The sequence below is a fragment of the Chelonia mydas genome, chromosome 3 (genome assembly GCF_015237465.2).
Source record: "Chelonia mydas isolate rCheMyd1 chromosome 3, rCheMyd1.pri.v2, whole genome shotgun sequence".
Classification (NCBI taxonomy): domain Eukaryota; kingdom Metazoa; phylum Chordata; order Testudines; family Cheloniidae; genus Chelonia; species Chelonia mydas.
Window position 1 is genome coordinate 112,347,217 of NC_057851.1, and position 19,774 is coordinate 112,366,990.

The following is a 19,774-nucleotide window of genomic DNA, read 5'->3' on the forward strand; positions in this document are numbered from 1 at the left end:
GGGAAAAGCACTATTGATCAGCCCAGTTCACTTGTTAGGAAGATAAATGGGGTCTTAACATGCAAGCTATAACCACTTGAGTTTGTGGCTCTCTCCCTTTTCCTACAGCTACTACTCTTATCTTACATGAAAGTTTAACAGAAATAAATCTAGTAGTGTTTTCCTCTCTAATCAACAAAGGGCTCTTGCTCTATCCCATTCCCAAAGGAAACCTCCTCTTCTGCTCCCACACTCTTTTAATGTAGCTCAGAACACCCACGGGCCAATTGATGTTGAAGGTAATTAACCCTCATTATCACCTGTTACCTTTTCACTGGTTCCACTTGCAAACACCTGGAGCAAGCTGCCTTTCAGATTTGGCTATATCTACGCTTGTGCTTGTAACCCGTTGGTAGATGGGGCCGCAGAGTTATGTTTTCATTATACTACATTTGTTTTTACACATTTGGCTTCCCAAGTGTTTTGACTAGAGGTAGGAGAGATATTATGTAAATAATATTATGTCATGATTGGTTTGTTCTGATGTGTCCCCAATGGGAGGAGGTAAGGAAGCAGCAAATTCCCTAAGGGAATTTCCCTTTCACCTACCAACTCTCTGGCCACATTTTGCCAGTCTCTGGCCAGCACTGAAAAATGATATTCCTTGCAATACATTCACAGCATTCCCCAGCAAATGTTTTATCTGTCTGGATCTCTAATGGAACAATTGGTACACCGTTTGTGCTTATGCATATCTAGATTAACTGGTCTTGGTACAGCTTACCAGAAAAGTTTGAATTCCTGATATCCTAAAATGAAGTGGTATTTGTTCTACATTTCTTATTTGTTTATTAGTAGCTTTAGAAAGATGTAGAGAAGCAAACAGCTAGAAAAATGCTTTCTTCATTTTTCCACATAGTCTCCAGCCTCTCTGTGGGTTAGTACTTTTGATCCATATATTACAAAGCAGTTCACATAGTAGGGTAATTATTAGAGCTGGTCTAAAAGTATGTTTTGGGAAACAAATTAAAACATTTTTGTTTTGTTTTTTCAAATGTTTTTGATGAGAAAGAAACAACAACAACAACTAAAACCACAAGTGTTGACTTTTTGGGTTTTTTGACACTTTCTATCCCTTTTCCTTTTCCTACTTTGCCATGGACAAAGGGGAAAAAAAGAAAAAGGGGCAGAAGAAGGAGGGGGAAATCCAATAGTTCAAAACTTAACAAGTTTGTGGTTTTACTTTTGAAAACTGAAACATATTAGGTTTTCTGGTTATTGTTTTTTTCCTTGACAAATGAGAAAAAAACAAAAAGTTCAGTTAAAATTTCATTCTCAAAAAAGTTTCCTCTTGTCAAAAAGTATTTTTGAATAGCTCTAAATAGTAGTGCTAACATTAGATGGGTGGAGAAATTGACATTCTTAACACAGCAAGCCTGTGACAGAGCTTGGATGAGAACTCACGTCTCTTGCTAATAAGTGCTAGAACTGAGCCACTGGACCACACTCCTTTCTGCTTAGCATTGCTGCCAACAAGCTATTATTGATAACCTTCCTAATACCACTATTTGCTTGCCCATTTCCTCCTCTTCCATTCACACCAGCCAGCCAACTACAACAGTTTGCTTGGCTGACTAATGTGAGATGAACTTTCACCCAAGCCAGCCTGAAAGAGGCAGCTTGATAAACAGAGCCTGATCCAGCGACAACTGATGATGGCCACTTTAGCCTCTGTTGGTTTAAGCCAAAGGATGCATTTATTTTATGAGGCAATCAAGCTGCCTGACAATTCTTATATATTGTGCATGACAAGGAAAAGATGAAAAGCTGCTGCTCAGAAGTTATAGAGCTTGAGTCACTGCTAGAATTCCACTAGCAGATGCCAGCCACTGAGGTGGGAAGCCAGGCACATTGTTGCAAGCCTTGCACAACCTCTACATCACAGGTGAAGAAGAACCAGAGCCAGCCATGCAGATCAGAAATGAGGTGTGGGCAGACGAAAGGAGGGTGGTTTACGGCTAGGGCACCTGAAAGATGTGATGAATCTCTGAGTAGGATGACTAGATGTCCTGATTTTATAGGGACAGTCCCGATATTTGGGGCTTTGTCTTATGTAGATGCCTATTACCACCCACCCCTTGTCCCGATTTTTCACCCTTGCTATCTGGTCACCCTATCTCCGAGGCAGCCTCTGTTAGTGAGGCTGCTATAGAGCTCTGACTCTACTTTCAAGATGCCCTCCTGTGTCATGAGCTTTGCAAATTGCACCTTCTGCACCTGTGAGGATGATGGAAACTCATAAGCTTTCACTTCCAGGTCACAAGGATATTTAAAGGTGGCTTTGGTTTTCCCTGCCCGGTACTTCCCCTAATGGTTATCTTACCAATTTCCTGAGTCAGGTCAAGAAGATGGAGAGAAATAGAGGCCTGTATAGAGGGATCCTCAGATGGCACAGAATTATTGAATAGCTCCTACACTACCCACTTCCCCCCCACAACTGCTAGTGTGGGGAGCGTGATAGCAGGCACAGCTGAGGCTTCCCTGTGCCATAGGGATCTCTGCCTGCTATAATGGTCCCTGGAGGCCATTACCAGGTGGCAAAGGTTAGAGGAATCCTCAGGCTGCTCTAACCTTTGCAGGAGACTACCCTGGTGCAGAGTGACCCAAGGACAAGGACAGTGCAAAGGGCACCTTTGAGTTGTTTGCCAATCTGCAGCTGAGGATCTGCCCACTGAGTCAAATCAAGCATCCTAAGCATTGTATGTTTTCATCAGTTCACTGTGTGATTTTCAGCCCCAACATCCACATTTTCCCTCAATATAACATGCATTTAAAACTATGGCTGTAAAGTGCAGATCATGGTGGGTTTCGACCTCTTCATACAAGCATAACAAAGAAATGCTTACTGTTCTTTTTTTCTGCACACAATAAAACAGGATTTTCAAAGCTGCCTAATGTATTTGAAAATACTACTCTAAAAATCCTGTATAATGCACTAATCCATATTGTTATAGAATAGAAAATGGGCCTGATTCTCCACTGTCTTGCTCCTTATAAGATCATTTACATCTGTGCAAAGTGGATGCAAAAATGCTAGCTTTCTAAATTGGATAATATTTTATACCCACTTTTTTCTTTTTTATAGCAAGTATAAACCAGATGCAGGGCAGGGGAAACTCAATCCTTCAATTACCAAATATAGAATATGCCACATTTTAAAAACCAAAGTCTTTAACATGTCTGAGTAACCACCATGCTGATGATAGCAACCCATCTGCCTTTGTGGCTAGGGGTAAGAATAAATTGGTAACTGAAAGCTGAACAGTTGAAGTTAACAGACGGTGGAGGACAAGGAATAAAATAAGCTTTCTATGACAATTCATACTTTTAAATATAGGCATTTGAAAAATGGGGTTCCACATTAATGTCTCTCAGCCTCTTTCACAGCAAACCGATTCAGTTAAAAGGAAAAATATATTTGGGGTTTTTTCCCCCTTAACTTCCAGACCTACAAACTCAGCCTGATCTGAAAGTCAATAATAGTAATAATAGTTCTGCAGTCCAAATTATGCCCTCAGTGATACCTCAATAAATCCCATTGCCTTCCATGGTTTGCACAATTGTAACTGATCAGAATTCAGTGTATAATGCACAAGCTGGGACAGAATCCAGTTTATTTTCACTTTGGTGGTATGGTGGCTCTGAAAGGCTAACAGGCGTAAAAGTTATGTTAAGCACTCAGGGTGTTGGATATGACACAATGAGCAGCTATGTTAAATAACAGAATGCCAGCTTTATAGTAACTTTTCAGCACAGAAGTGCACTTTAAGGATTAATGTAGAAAATTAACTATACATTTCCAATAAACTGAATAAATAAGTTTATTTCTGACTATACTGATTACTGGTATGATAAAAAATATGGATCTACCCTCCCCACAATATGTATGTACTTTCACTTACTAGCAAATTACATATATTTAGGTGACATCTGAAATCCAACATATAAAAAACCAAGGGCTAATTAAAGCCTGTACAAGTACAAGTAAGCAATGTACAGTAAATAATCTTAAATCTGAAAGGTGAATGACTGAATATGTAAAAATTATGAGGCTCAGAGAGTAGGATTTGATTGTTATATTAGTGACAGGATTAGGAGTCACACGCCAAGTAGAAAAGACAGCTCTTGTCTTGAGAATGAGATAGGATTTGAAGAGAAAGAGAGAAACAATTGGGTGCAGTGTGGCTGTTACAGATGTAGGCAGCCCACTGTGAAAATGAAACACGATGAAGAAGCGGAAAATGTCTAGAGTTTCAGCAGTATAAGGATCAGGAAGAAATTAGATCAGACTGATTAGAAGAGAAGGTTCCTGAAGGGTCTTGTAGGGCAGAAGGTAGATTCTGAAAGGGAGAAAAAAACAGTGAACATCTGACTATGAAGTGTGATGTGGACAGCAAGAATGATTAGCAATATTGCATATTTGAGAAAAAGTGTATAAATGTTAATCTTCAGGGTATTAATCTAAATCCCACTGAAGTCAATGGGTGCCTTTCCAATGACTGTGGTGAGAAGTGGATCACATCCCAGGGCAGCATGTTACTAATAAGTAAGTTTGCAGAACCATGCACTCCAGACAACTGGCATGGGGTTACTGAGCAATGGTCCCTTTAAGGACTGAAAATCCAGAGAAGGGATATTGAATTAGCCTTGCACTGGATGTGCAGTATAACTAAATGATAGGTTATATTTATGTGCTGTGTGCTCTTATGGGCCATACAGCTGATAATAAGAGAGGCAGGGTGTGGGATAGAAGGATGGAATTTATTAAAGTGACTTTACTTTAAATGAAAGATTAAATACAAGAAGAATTAAACAGACCAGGAAAATGTTATTTTAATTTAACTTGTTCTTCATATGAAGCAAGAGATAAAACAAATATTAATTATTCACATAAAGAGCCATGTCCACTGGTTTAGTAATTTAAAAAAATGTCAGGAATGAGGCTTTTTCCACATTTAAAAATGTTTACTTTATGAATATGAACCATGGAATGGGATAAAGTTATTAAAAATAGTAATACTTTACAGTGCATATAAAGGCAGAATCTTAATAGCTGTGATCATATATATTTTATGCATGCGCACACAAAAAAACAACATAAAATGATTATAAGAATCTGACTTTAACAAAATCAAAGAGATTCAGAGTTAAAGTTTATGCTCCTTTTAATTTACCCTCTGAAGCTAAGGAAGTGCTACCTACTTGTGAGAGAAAGAGCTTGGGATTAAAACTTCTGGTGGCTATTTCTGACTATTGCTGACTTACTGCATGGTATTGGGCAAGATCCCTCAACGCCCCCTTACCTTCCATTGACTGTAATTAGAGGGCGGGGGGTTCAGCCCTCATGAAAATCAGACTCAACTTTTTTGTGTTTGTCTAAAATGGAGTGTTTGTGGGCCTGTTGTAACTCAAGTTAATTGAGTGACAGTTAACTCAAGTTAGCTAACGTGACAGTACATGTTAGTCTAGATACCTCCACAGATGTTTGTTCCAGGAAAATGTTTATCATTTATGCTAGGGCTCAGCCTAGGGCACAGTCCTTTGGGTCTCAGTTTATCCATAATAAAAAGCACCCCGGTCTTCATTCTTGGGCCCCATATCACAACAATCTTCCTTCAATAAGATGGGCTGAACGGGACTCCCTGAAAAGCCCACTTTTTGCCAGGCTCAAGGGTTCATGTAAACCAAACCCCTAACTTTTTCCCAACATGGGCTGACCTTGATGCCTCTACGGCACTCACTAGCCCAGACAGTGACCGCTGAGGAGTCAAACCTGGCTCTAGCATGTGACTGGGCTACCAGACCAACTCCCTACACAAAAGTATTTTACATCTAATTTCTTCTGTTTTAGGCCCGGTCTACACACAAAGTTGCACTAGTTCAACTAAAGCGTTGCAATATCGCAATTGCAGCTAAACTGGTGAAACTTCTCGCTGCAGACACCACCTTATTTTTCTTCTTCTTCTTGCCATAAGTATATACCAAAGATACAGGAGGAAGCATCTTCCCTTAGCACCACACTGTTAAGGTTCTTCCAGTGGTATTGTAAACATCTCCATCAAACCTTAAGAGGGATTTTAGAATGCATTTTGCAAAGCCAATGTATAGCAAGCCACTTTTCAAAGCTAAATCATGTGGCCAAACACCAGCTCAGTCTAATGGCCATATGCAGCTTTGATTTGGAAGCACATCTCCCAGTGATATCAATGGCATTTACATCCATAGGATCAAGGCATCTATGAGGAGAAAAAGAAAGATCCAGTGATTAAGGCACTAGTTTAGGATTTAGGATTTGGGGATTCAAATCCCTGCTCTACCACAGACTTCCTGTGTGATCCTGGCTAAGTCCAGAGAGGTAAAAATACATCAAAGATTATTGTCAGGTACTGATACTAAAGTAATGGGGGGAGCATAAGTATCAGACAGAGAGGGGCTTGAGAACTTAAGGGTTCAACATTTCAAAGCACTGTCAAGGAGTCAGCTCTGTGAGTCTCATTAATGTTAATGAACGTCACATTGCTAAACCTCCTTACATGGAAGGTGAAATCTGAGGCAAATTGAAGTCAAATGGAGTTTTGCCACTGATTTCAATAGGGACAGGGTTGCGTCCAGTTCCATTGCACTCACAGTCCTCAATTCTCCATTGCTTCATTTCTGTACACAGATGAACAGTGGGTGTGGCAAAGATGGCTTTAAGATCCACTTTAAGATCCATTTGGGCTATCCAGGGGCATGTCTTGCCCTGGGGGGGGAGGGGCTTGGGGACAGCTAAAAAGAACTAGAGTGCTGTGGCCATGCATCTCCATGCCCACTCCTCACCTCAGGAATGCCCTGTATGCCAAAAGCTGTGAAGGGGCCCAGCATTAGAATGGTTCTACTAGCTTTACATCAGCTACAACCCCGTTGTACAGTTGGGTCCTGACCTCAGTGTGAGCTGGTATTGTCTGGGTCAGACAGAGTGGGGCCGAGCTAAGGAGAGAGCTGGGGGCCAAGCTGAGCTGAGGAGCAGGGCTGTGCCAGATCCAGAGGGGCCAGAAAAACAGCTCTGAAGCAGATACTGTGCTGGGAGCAGGTCTGCAGCCCCAAAGCCAGAGACACAGCCCAGGGAGAGCAGATCCTAGGCTGGGAGTAGGGCTGCAGCCACAGAGCCAGAGGGGCCAGAGAAGCAGCCCAGGGGGCTGGAGACAGAGCAGCAGCATCAGTGCTGAGGCAGAGTGGAGCTGGAGCTAGAATAGAGGAGCTGGAACAGTCTGGAGCTAGGTGTGGTGAGCAACTGGGGCCAGCCAAGGGGGGACCCTGGGCAAAGGGCCCAGCGCAGAAAGACACCCCCAGCCAAGGGTCCTTGCAGGCCCAACTGGGAGGGGGATCTTAACCTGATGGGCGTCTGACACTGGGAAGTAGGGTCCCGTCACCCAAAGCCCGGAGGTCTGTCCACCACCAGAGCAAGTGTCCAACCTGCAGCATCCCTGCAAATCAGCCAGGGCCTGAGAAGAAGGCCTGAGCCCTACAAGGAACAGACTGTGAACTGCCCTGACATTCCAGAGACACTGTTTGTGATGTTCCCTGCCACAGAGCGGGTTGATGTGTTTTCCGTTAACCTTTCCCATTTTTCCTTATTCTTTTTTAAATTAATTGTTGATTAAATAACTTGTATTTGCTTTAAATTGTATGTAATGGTCAGTGGGTCAGAGAAGTGCCCAGTGCAGAGAGAGTACCCCGGAGTGGGGACACCCTAGCCCCTGTCCTAGGTGATACATATAACAAAAGATGTGGTGCAGGATCCCCACTCCTCAGAATAACTTCAGGCCAGTAGTTCATAATTTAATGAAATATGCACATAACATAACCAGGCAGGGAAGTGAGGAGCGGAAGTGAAGAAGGTGTAGAGATCATGATTTTTGTGTCAGACACCCATTTGTTTCTTCATGACACTGTGTTTCCTCATTGTATTGTTCCTTGCACATCCCTTTAGATCGTGAGGTCCTTTGGGTAGGGATTTTGTTCATTGTAAAACACCATGTACACTTATGTCACTTTGATGATAGTAATAGAATAATAGAAATGTAGGACTGGAAGAGACCTCAAGTTGTCATCTAGTCCAGCCCTCTGCACTGAGGCAGGACCAAGACAACCTAAACAATCCCTGACAGGTTTGTTCAGCCTCCAGTGACAGGGGTTCCCCAACCTCCCTTGGATTTCTATTCCAAAGTTTAACAACCCTTATAGTTAAAAAGCTTTTCCTAATATCTAACCTAAATCTCCCTTGCTGCAGATTAAGCCCATTGCTTCTTATCCTACTGTCAGTGAACGTGGAGAACAATTGACCAGACATCTTTATAATAACCCTTCACTTATTTGTCAGTTTTCTTTCCTCAAGACTAAACATGCCTGTTTTTTTTTTTTCACCTTTCCTCGTAGGTCAGGTTTCCCAAACCTTTTATCATTTTTGTTGATCTCTTTTCTCTAATTTGTCCACATCTTTCCTAGTGTTTGTCTATATCAAAATTAGTTTGTAGCAAGCTGGGGTGTGAATCTACCCCGCATTAGCCTGCTGCACACTAACCGTCCATGGGGACCCTGCTGACATTCACTAACAGTTGGTTAATACACTTTTGATCCAGTCCTTTTTGAAACAAGATGACTTAAAGCACATCAACACACTTTTAATGAGCATCAGCAGGATCCACACAGACAGTTAGTCCATGGCAGGCTAGTTCTGGGTAGATGCACACCCCAGTGTGTCACAAACTAAATGTTTGTGTAGATAAGCCCTTGCTAATGATCAACTGCAATAGCTATGACGTTTTTGTTATGCTACAATGTGTCAAATAAAAGTATCTGAAACCAGAGAGAACATTTTTTCCCTTTGGCTCTACATTTTCCTAAAAAGCAAGTTGAATGTAAATGAAATCTTGTATTTAAATCAAAGTATGTATTAGTGCTGAGACTTGCGCACCAAGTTTCAGCATGAAGCAAATTAAATTGGCTGAAATAGGCAGTACCATAAAATCCCTCTTTAATAAGGGGATGGCAATAGAAATGCTAAGGAGATCTCCATATGTAAGACAGAAACAAATCATAAGCTTTATCTTGATCTTGTTTGTGTTCATGATGGAAGTACCAAACGCAGGCCTATTTCCTGTGCACTCATATTGCTATATTATTCATGGATCACATTTAAAGTGGAACTAATAATTTTAAGACAGATGCAACCATAGTTTGCATGGCCGCTACCCTCAATGAATTCAGCGACGTACTCAGGGATGCAGTTTGCACAAAGCATCCGAATTACCAATAGTTCACGGGTTGAAAATAGCTGACCTTTGACCCCCACAGGCTAGAAGATCTGATGTTTCTCAGTTATTGAAAACAAGGGAATCTGACAAACTGGCTACACCTAGAAGTAACATTCACGCTTGACTAAAAAGCATTGGGGAAGTAATAAAATTGGTTAGCTGACCGGGAACCCTACAGGAGTTTTTCACAAAACAGGAAAATAGTGTTAAACTGACATTTACTAAGCAAGCTGCTGAACAGCAGTGCTCGGGGTGTGGCCTACACTTAAGCAAAATGCCAGAATTGTATAATGGTCAGACTTTGGATCCAACTGACGCCCTAAAGGCTGTTCTTCTTTTTTATTTCTTCCGTCTGATCCTTATTCCTGATTCGATGAACTATTTTTAAGTGTCTATTTTCCTTTTGAACTGTGTAGTAAGGTTCGGCAAATACTCCAATTCAGTTTCTCTCTGATTCCAGAGCTTGTTATGTATCTGTTAAAGTGACACCATCAACTGGAAATCTAATCATGTTTTACAATTTTAAAACATTGTTATCTCTTTTGACCGAGTGCTTAACCAAAAATTCAGGATCTTGCAGGTTGTTTCAGTTAGGGAGAAAAATTGGTGATTTTTTAATGCAGGAATCAGGTGTTTCTTTGATGCAATCTGGTTTATTTACAAAGAATGTATGAAGTCTCATTTCCCCGAACACAGTGAGAATCAGACAACAAGGGACAATATCTTTGCCCGCAGTTTCAAGCCCCTTTTCCAGTCAGCATCCTGCCCAAAACCTCTCTCTCAGTTTTTCACACTGCTAGTGTTTGTTCTGACTGTGTCCTTGGCTTTTTCTGTCTTTGCTTCTCTGTGTCTGTTTTTGTGATGTTTCTCCCGCTCACAAACTCCCACTAAAATAATACCCAGCCAACCTCACAGCCTCTGCCCACATTGTTCAAATTCCTGAGTGGCCTCACATGTGCCTTTATTTTGGGCAGTAACATGTGCCTAAGTTTGATTAGAGGCCACTTTGTTTTAGCTACTTTCTTCCATAAAGGAGTTTAATGGTGTCTTACAACTATCTTAAATGAAGGACGGTGATTGCACTCACGCACACAGAGCTTCAAAGAGGTTTAACCAAACGCATAACAATATTTTCCTTTCCTCTCTGTGTGAAAGATCCACATAGATGGGGAAACTTACTATACAGGTGTAACAGTGAGGCAGATGCATAGAATACTTGAAAATACATTTCAAGACAGAAAGGGCTAGATACTCAGCTGGTGTAAAAGCATATTTCCATTTAAGTCAATGGAGCTACACCCATTTACACTGGCTGAGGATCCGTCCCATTGTACTTTAGGATTAAAAAAAATAAGTAAAGGTGAAATTCATTCAAGCCAAAGTGGTTATACCCCCACACCTGCCTATAGCAGTGCTCAATTCCATGCCAGCTTCATGTATTCCACTTCTAAAACAATTCTCTAGAGCCCTGATGAAACCAAGGAGCATCAGGAGTTTACTGAATTTCAAATGTTGTAGCTAATGCACTAGGAGTTTGGCTGGTCATATATTTCAGAGTCTGATGAGGCTTTGTCTTGACTAGAATTCCAAGGTGTATTGATAGCAGGTGTTCGCTAACACCTTCTAACTAACATGTTCTACAACTCTACAGAGGACAAGGCACAGCAGACTTTAACATGTACTAAGATGGTCAAGTTGAATCCTAGTGGGGTACCTAGACTTCAGCTCAACTAGCTTTGCACATGAGCAGCTTAGGATGAGTTACAGTGCCTTATCTATGCTCGAATTTTAGAACATGTTAGTTAGAATGTATGAGTTAATTCATAACAAAAACATCTTTCAGTCCTCATCAAAACAAGTTTAATACATGCTTACAAATAGGATATTCATATTCAGCAAATCATAACCTTTTCAATGACCTCTCACATGACCCATCTTGCATAAAATGCATCATAATTAGGCCATAATCATATCATAATAATATCACTTTGAAGAATATGGGGTGCAGTGTGACAGTGGGCATTTGTCCCATGTGCTCTTGCTGACTTGATCAGCTGGCAAAAGCAAACAGGACAAATGCCCACTTTTGTCCAAAAATTGGGGTGCAGAGAAATGTGCGGGGGGACGAGTGGCAGTGCCAGCTCTGCACAGGGGTGGGAGGCAGGGCTCCGGCAGGGGGCAGGCAGGGCCCAAGCAAGCAGCGATCCCAGCCCCAGCCTTGCAGGGGGGGCAGGCAGGGGTCAGGCAGCAGCAACGCCAGCCTCAGAATTAGGGAAATATGGTCACCTTAACTAGTATGTGCGTCGTTGCTTGCCCGAGCCTTGCCTGCCTCCCACATGGGAATGGGGAGGCTCAGGCCAGTGGCTCAGGCCAGCCCTGCGCAGGGCAGCTTGGGCAAGCAGCTTGGCCAGCCCTGCATGAGGGCGGGGGAGAAGGATGAGGGCTTGAGCCAGCCCTGTGCAGTGTCCCATTTTCCCTTTAGGAAATGTGGTCACCCTAAGGATGTTATAAAGCGAATGGTGATCAATTGTTCTCCATGTCCGCTGAGAGTAGGACAAGAAGTAATGGGCTTAATCTCAAGCAAGTTAGATTTAGGTTTGGTATTAGGAACAACTTTCCAACTATATGGTTAGTTAAGTACTGGAATGTAGAATACCTATTATTGGAGGTTTTAAGAACAGGTTAGACAAACACCTGTCAGGGATGGTCTAAATATACTTGGTCTTTCCTTATTGCAGGCAGCTGGACTCGATGACCTCTCAAGGTCCCTTCCAGGTCTATATTTAATTGATTTAATGAAAATAACATAGGGATATAATTAGTAGATGTTATAGAATCATATGCATAAGAGTAGATTCAAATATCAGAGAAGGATATTTTATACCCTATGTCAAGCTGTCTGGAATAGCTCACAAACGTAGGTGCACATCGCAGAGCAGACTCTTACAAACCAGGACACAAACCCCAAACTGGTTGTTTCACCAACTAAGTATCAAATTTGAACTCCTAAACACTATAACAGCCTTAACATGGAGTCACAGACAGTCCCCCTGGGTACCCCAGTCTATCTTGCCACGTAGGGAAGCTTGCATTTGTGATAGATAGTCCCTTATACGAAAAATCACAGCAATATTCAGGTTATTCCCAGTCCCAAAGGACCACTCACTTACCTCAGGTCAAGCGCACCCTAGATCTCTCAAAGACCACACTTGTACCCAATCCTATAATAAACTAACTAAAGATGTATTAACTAGGAAAAAGAAATGAATTATTTACAAGGTTAAAGCAGGTAAACAGACACACAAATGAGTTACTGTGTTAGGTTCCAAAAGGTAATAAAAGCTGCTGTAATATGCAAGCTCTAAGGCCCTTAGGGCAAACCCAAGCTAAACAGCCAGGGGACCCTTGCTTATGCTTAGAAGTCTTGCCTTTCCCTGAAGTCTTGCCTTTCCTCCCAAGTTCAAACTGTGATGGAATGAGCATTTGTGCATGTCCCCTCTTCATGGGTGTGGGGAAAACAAAGTTTTGGCCACTGATGATTCACAATGACTTGTCTGGTGTCTAAAGGCCTTCTTTTCTCGGGCAGAAGATGACACCACTTGTGGTAAAATAGTATTTTACACTTGGTAATTCTTCTCTCCTGACTGTGGGAGTTTCCAGTTTCATAGCAAACACGTTTATAGTTACAGAGCAAATGCTTAAATATTACCTTATAACATGGGATGTTATAAGTGAGATTAATACATGCAGCAACTCAGAAGCATTTCATAAAGTCCAAACACTAAACACATATCTATAAATCCAATACCTATTTGAACCATACTAAGACAGGTGAGCCAGACTGGTTTCCAGCTATGCATTTATCAGTGTTCAGTGAGGCCTGGGGCCTTGGCATGGGTTGGCAACTGGTCTGCCAGCATCACACCCTATGCTACAACATATTGTTCTATACACCTTGCTACATACAGAACACATAGTGAGATTACGCTGCACTTGGTATGTGAAGTGACTCGACAGCTTCGATAGCGTTTGAAATGACAGCGTTCGATAGCGTTTTATTACGTGTGAGCTTTTTCTAAAAAAAACAAACAAAAAAACAAACAAACCCCAAAACCTGCACATGATTTGTCTGATTGCTGTGCTTTTTGGCAGGGGGGAGGGGCTTTTTATGGGTTTAATTTTCGGCAGACTTGTGTTTACATAACAGACCACGTAAAAAAGGAGTAAAGAAAATATTTCCCAGGGGGTTTTGATAATTATAGGACTTAACGGCAAATGTTTAAAACTTAATAAAGATGTGTTGGTGGAATCACATAATACCGAAAGAAAGTGGGAGGAAAAAAACTTTACACCCCTTCTTGTCCTTACACCCATCCCTTTAGGCATGGGGCTTCTGAAGCAAAAATGAAGTGCTTAATGAGCTCATTTACACATCAGTACCCACAATGCTCCTCATTCCAATAACCAGAGGTTGGGAACAAAGTGAATAAGTGAAAGTGCAGCTATATTTACATTGTTTGACCAAGAAGAACTGTGGAAAGCATTCTCCACCTTTTGCTGCCATCGCTTTTGAGCTTGCATATGACTGTGCAGTCAGCTTTACCCAAGATTTAAACTGTAAATATTAAATTTTACTCTTCATGTTAAATCCTAAGTGTTTCCTTTGCATTTTAAATCAACATTGCAAAAGCAATTAGTTCCCAGTATGTAAGCATATAGACTGCAAGCTACTGTATTGGAAAATAATAAGCCATTTTTTAGTTTAGGAAGTTAATAAAGCATCAAAGAAGTTTAGTTCAAATATTTTTGTATTCCTATAAATCATGCCTCGACAAAAACAAGGTGCTTAAATGGGAATTGACTAGGACTACCAAAAAGGACCCTACTATGTTTCTGATTTTAACATCTCTAAAATGAAACTGCTTTACAGGATGTTAGCAGCAGAAGATCATTCTCACTTGGCTCTTTTAAAATTCAAGCAGGGCTAGTGTCCCATTATTTCTGGCCTTTGTAGGACTCATTATTATAGTACCATCTGTTAGCACCAGGATAATTGAGATGGTGTCAGTGTTTCCTTCGCAACCCCCCGAATTTTCATGGTTATATAAATCAGACATAATAATCTGCTCTTGGCTGAAAGAGGAAATTTGAAACAAATAATCTGTTTGGCTGTTTATATATTATGGGTATGAAACATATAAAGGTTCTTTGTTTCCAGATACATTTTTACACTCGTATCATTCAGAAACAACTTTTGTTTTTTAATTTAAATTTTGCAGGGATTGCATTATAAGCGACCCCTACATTTACGTTGCCTAACCCTCTCCTTTATAAACTGGTTTCCTACCTTTTTTGGAAGCTCTCTCAAGCCTCTACGGTTATAGCAGGAACTTTAAATTTAGCAGGGGGATAGTCCTGGGATGAGAGAAGTACCTTTTGCTCACTTTGTGAAAATCTGTTCACGTATGGCTGAGTTATAAGCTGTTGAAAATCATTATTTGCTCTCTACATCATTCTCTCCCTCTATACCCAGCATTTTCTGTGGTTGAACCTATACATAGAGCTAAACTGCTGGCGAGGACACAGACAAAATGGGCCATCATCATCATGCTCATCCTTTCTCCCCCCCCTCTGCCTCCCCCCCACCCCCATCAAAATACAATCTGACCTGGAGGAATGTATTGGGAATGTATTTTGGTACAGAAAGTGGAGGGAACAACCAGTGGGCAGCCATTTTAGACTGGATTCTGACCAATAAGGAGGAATTGATAATGAATCTGAAGGTGGAAGGCAATTTGGGTGAAAAGTGATCATGAAATGACAGATTTAATGATTCTAAGGAAAGGGAGGACTGACAGCGGCAGAATAAAGACAATGGACTTCCAAAGAGCAGAACTTTAACAAACACAGAGAACTGGTAGGTAAGGTCCCATGGGAAGAAAATCAGGGGAAAAAGGAGTTCAGGAGAGCTGGCAGTTTCTTAAGGAGACAATATTAAAGGCAACCTGCAAACTATCCCAGTGTGAAGGAAAGATTAAAACAATAGTAGGAGGCTAGTATAGCTCCATCAGGAGTGCTTTCGTTATCTGAAAAAGCAAAAAGGAAGCCTACAAATAGTGGAAACACTGAAAAATTGCTAAAGAGGAGTACACGAGAATAGCACAAGCTTGTAGTGACAAAATCAGAAAGGCTACAGGACAAAGTGAGTTACACCTAGCAAGGGACATAAATGGGAATAAGAAGAGCTTTAAAAATACATTAGGAGCAAGAAAGAACAAAATAGGTGTAGGTCCTTTAGTGAAGGAGAGCTAATAACTGATGACGTCAAGGAGGCTGAGGTGTTTTATGCCTCTTTTGCTTCAGTCTTCACTAAAACGGTTAATGGTACTAAACACAATATTAACAACAAGGGGGAGGAACACATGCCAAAATAGGGAATGAACAGCTTAAAAAATATTTAGATAAGTTAGATGTATTCAAGTTGGCAGGGCCTGATGAAATTCATCCTAAGGTACTTAAGGAAGTAGCTAAGCAATCTCGGAATGTTTAGCAATTATCGTTGAGAACTCATGGAAGACACTTGATGTCCCAGAAGAGTGAAGAAGGGCAAACATAGTACCCATCTATGAAGGGGAACAAAGAGGACCCCAGAACCTATAGACTAATCAGCCTAACGTTGATACCTCGAAAAATACTGGAACAAATTATTAAACAATCCATTTGCAAGCACCTACAGGATAATAGGATTATAAAGAATAGCTAGTATGGATTTGTCAAGAACAAATCATGACAATCCAAACTCATGTCCTTTTTTGAAAGGGTTACTGGCCTAGTGGATAGGGGGAAAGCAGTAGATGTCCTATATCAGGGATTGGCACCTTTGGCACGCAGCCCATCAGGGAAATCCGCTGACGGGCTGGGATGGTTTGTTTACCTGCAGTGTCCGCAGATTCAGCTGATTGCAGCTCCCACGGGCCACGGTTCGCCGTTCCAGGCCAATGGGGGCTGCGGGAAGTGGCATAGGCTGAGGGATGTGCTGGCTGCCGCTTCCTGCAGCCCCCATCGGCCTGGAACGGTGAACTGCGGCCAGTGGGAGCTGCAATCGGCTGACGCTGCGGATGCTGCAGGTAAACAAACTGTCCCGGCCCACCAGCGGCTTTCCCTGATGGGCCACGTGCCAAAGGTTGCCAATCTTTGTGCTATACCTTGATTTCAGTAAGGCTTTTAACACAGTCCCACATGACATTCTCATAAGCTAACTAGAAAAATGCAATCTAGATGAAAATACTATAAGGTGGGTACACAGCTGGTTGAAAGCCCATACTCAAAGAGTAGTTATCAATGGTTCACTGTCCAATTGGGATGGTGTATATTGTGGGGTCCTGCAGGGGTCAGTCCTGGATCTGGTATAATTCACTATTTTCATTAATGACTTGGATAATGGAGTGGAGAGTATGCTTATAAAATTTGTAGATGACACACCATTCTGGGAGGGGTTTCAAAGCACTTTGGAGGGCAGGATTAGAATTCAACAAGACCTTAAACTGGAGAACTGGCCTGAAATCAGCAAGATGAAATTCAATAGAGATAAGTGCAAATACTACAGTAAGGAAGGAAACACTCAAATGTACACTACAAACGGGTGAATAACTGGCTAGGCAGTAGTAGTGCTGAAAGGGATCTGGGAGTTATAGTAGATAACAAATTGAACATAAATTAACAATGTGAAGTAGTTGCAAAAAAAAGGCTAATATCATTCTGGTTGTATTAACATGAATGTTGTAAGTAAGACATAGGAGGTAATTGTCCTGTTCTATTGGTGAAGCCCCAGCTAAAGTACTGTGTCCAGTTCTGGGCACCACACTTAAGGAAAGATATAAACAAACTGGACAGATCCCAGAGGAGAGCAACACAGTGATCAAAGGTTTAGAAAACCTGACCTAGGAAGAAAGGTTAAAAAAAAAACTAGGCAAGTTTACTCTTGAGAAAAGAACACAGTGTAATTATAAAGATTGTGATCAATTGTTCTCCCTATCCAGGAGAAGGGATAAGAAGTAATGGGTTTAATTTGCAGCAAGGGAGATTAAGGTTAGATAGTAGGGAAAACTTTCTAACTATAGGAGTTGTTGAGCTTTGGAATAGGCTACCAAGGGAGGTTGTGGAATCCCCATCACTGGAGGTTTTTAAGAACAGACTGGACAAAAACCTGTCAGGGGTGATCTAGTCTTACTTGGTCCAGTCTCAGTTCAGGGGGCTGGACTTGTTGACTTCTTGAGGTCCCTTCCAGCCCTACATTTCTCTGATTTGTGGTTCTGAGGTACACTGCACTAGGAGTCAGGAAATCATGAACTCTAGAGCACTTCTTCTGACAGCTGTCAAGAATTCTGTATACTTCACAGCCTTTATTATTGAGGTCTTCCTCAATAACACCTCTGGCAAAGCTGATGATAAAACCCAGGTCTCTCACACTGTTTCTCACAGGGAATCTATGTGAAAGGCTATGCAGACAGTACAGTGGGGCAAATCATGCATTTGTAACCCACTAATTGAATGTTATACATCAGTGGTGGGCACATGCGGCCCGTCAGAGTAATCCGCTGGCAGGCCACGAGACAATGTTTACATTGTCCGTCCGCAGGCACGGCCACCCGCAAATCCCAGTGGCCGCAGTTTGCCATTCCTGGCCAATGAGAGCTGCGAACCGCAGCCACTGGGAGCTGTGCGGAACTGTGTCTGCAGAGGTCAACGTCTGCAAAATGTCTTGGGGCCTGAAATCAGCTTACCCTGTTTGAGTTGTCCACCACTGCTTTAGCTCAAGTGGCAGAAGTTTGTGGTGCAGGTCTAGGGTTCAAACCTTGCTGGTGATGCACATAATAGAATGTTTTAGTCTAGAAAATTATATTAAAAACCTATATTAAATCAATATTAAGATTGCAACATCAAGCCCTCAAAAGTTAGGAAATAGCAGACTTATGGCTGCCCACACAACCTTAATTTTTCCGCTTATGTATAAGTATTGTCATATATGATGATGTGCAATTTTTCCTACAGGATCCATGTCTCATTTGGAAGACAGATAGACAGTGCTCTGGGGATGAATCAGGGATGGGCCCTGCCTCAGTTGTTGCAGAAGTGGAAAGGTATGTGAGGATGAGGGGACTGCAGGAAGAGAAAGGGTGATCTCTTGGTTAAGGCAGTTGCATGCCAACCTGGAGTTTTTGGTTTCTTCTCTGCCAAAGGCCTATTATGTAATGCTGGATATGTCCTGTCAACTAAAATTTGTCACTGGTAGTCACTAATTGTGTGTTCCTCAGATTCTGGGTTCCTGACCTGAGGCATCTGGAGTTTGATTTTTGGAAGTGCTGAGCATTCACAACTGCAACTGAAGTCAAAGGGAGCTACACTCCTTTAGCAGTGAGGAAGAGTGGTCTGGAAAAGTAAGCACAGGGGTGGGACTCAAGAGGGCCTGTATTCTGACTCTGCCATTGATTTGTTGTTGTGGCCTCAGGGAAGTCACTTTGCCTTTCTGTCTCAGCTTCTCCAACTGATGTGGAAATGACTGAGTAAGTAGGCTTGGAAGGATTAGATATTTTCCGGTAAATATCGATTTCACTGACCACACAGAAACCTATGAAAAAAACATTTCCATCGATAATAATCAAGATTTACAGATAAGAAAAATGCTGCTTGAGAATTTCTTAGCGTTAGATTTAAGAATATTTACTTTCTATATTTGACATATGATGTTAGCAGTTTGTGTTTTAATGGTTATAAAGTTTAAACTTTTTATATCTCAGTGTCTACTGTCATTAAATAATTATTGTCTGCTTCCCCCATTGTCTGACCCCCAGTAATTTCCTGCAACTGAAAATTTAAATAGATAAAAATAAAAAAATGCTTAAATATAAACATTGATATTATCCGTCAAGATGATTTAAAAAATAAAATAAATTCTGCCAAGTCTAGATGTAAGTGAGAGGAGAATAAGGCCCTAAACATTTAGTTTGTACCACTGTAAAAGCAAGACTAAAGAGGCAAGAAACAACCCAAGTTGGAAGAATGTACATGAGGAGTTCCTGGTGCTATCAGATGAGAGGAGGTCAGAGATACATTCAGAGGAAAAAGGGATGGGTGAGAGAAAAGGTGGAAGGGTTACAGACTTCCAGGTGGATACAGGGGTGAATGAGTCCCTTGGGATCAAGGCAGCAATAGTGTTGAGTGTCACAGGCAAAGTGGATGGAAGGGAGAGTCTTCAAACTTTATCGCAAACTCCCCACTGCAGCTCCTTGAGTCCCTGTGCTGGTGGCCTTGTAAGTCTGTGTGTCAGGAAATGTAAGAATGTCCATACTGGGTCAGACTAATAGTCCATCTAGCTCAGTATCCTTTCTCAAACAGTGGCTCACACCAGAGCTTCAGGAGGAGTGTACAGAACAGGGCAG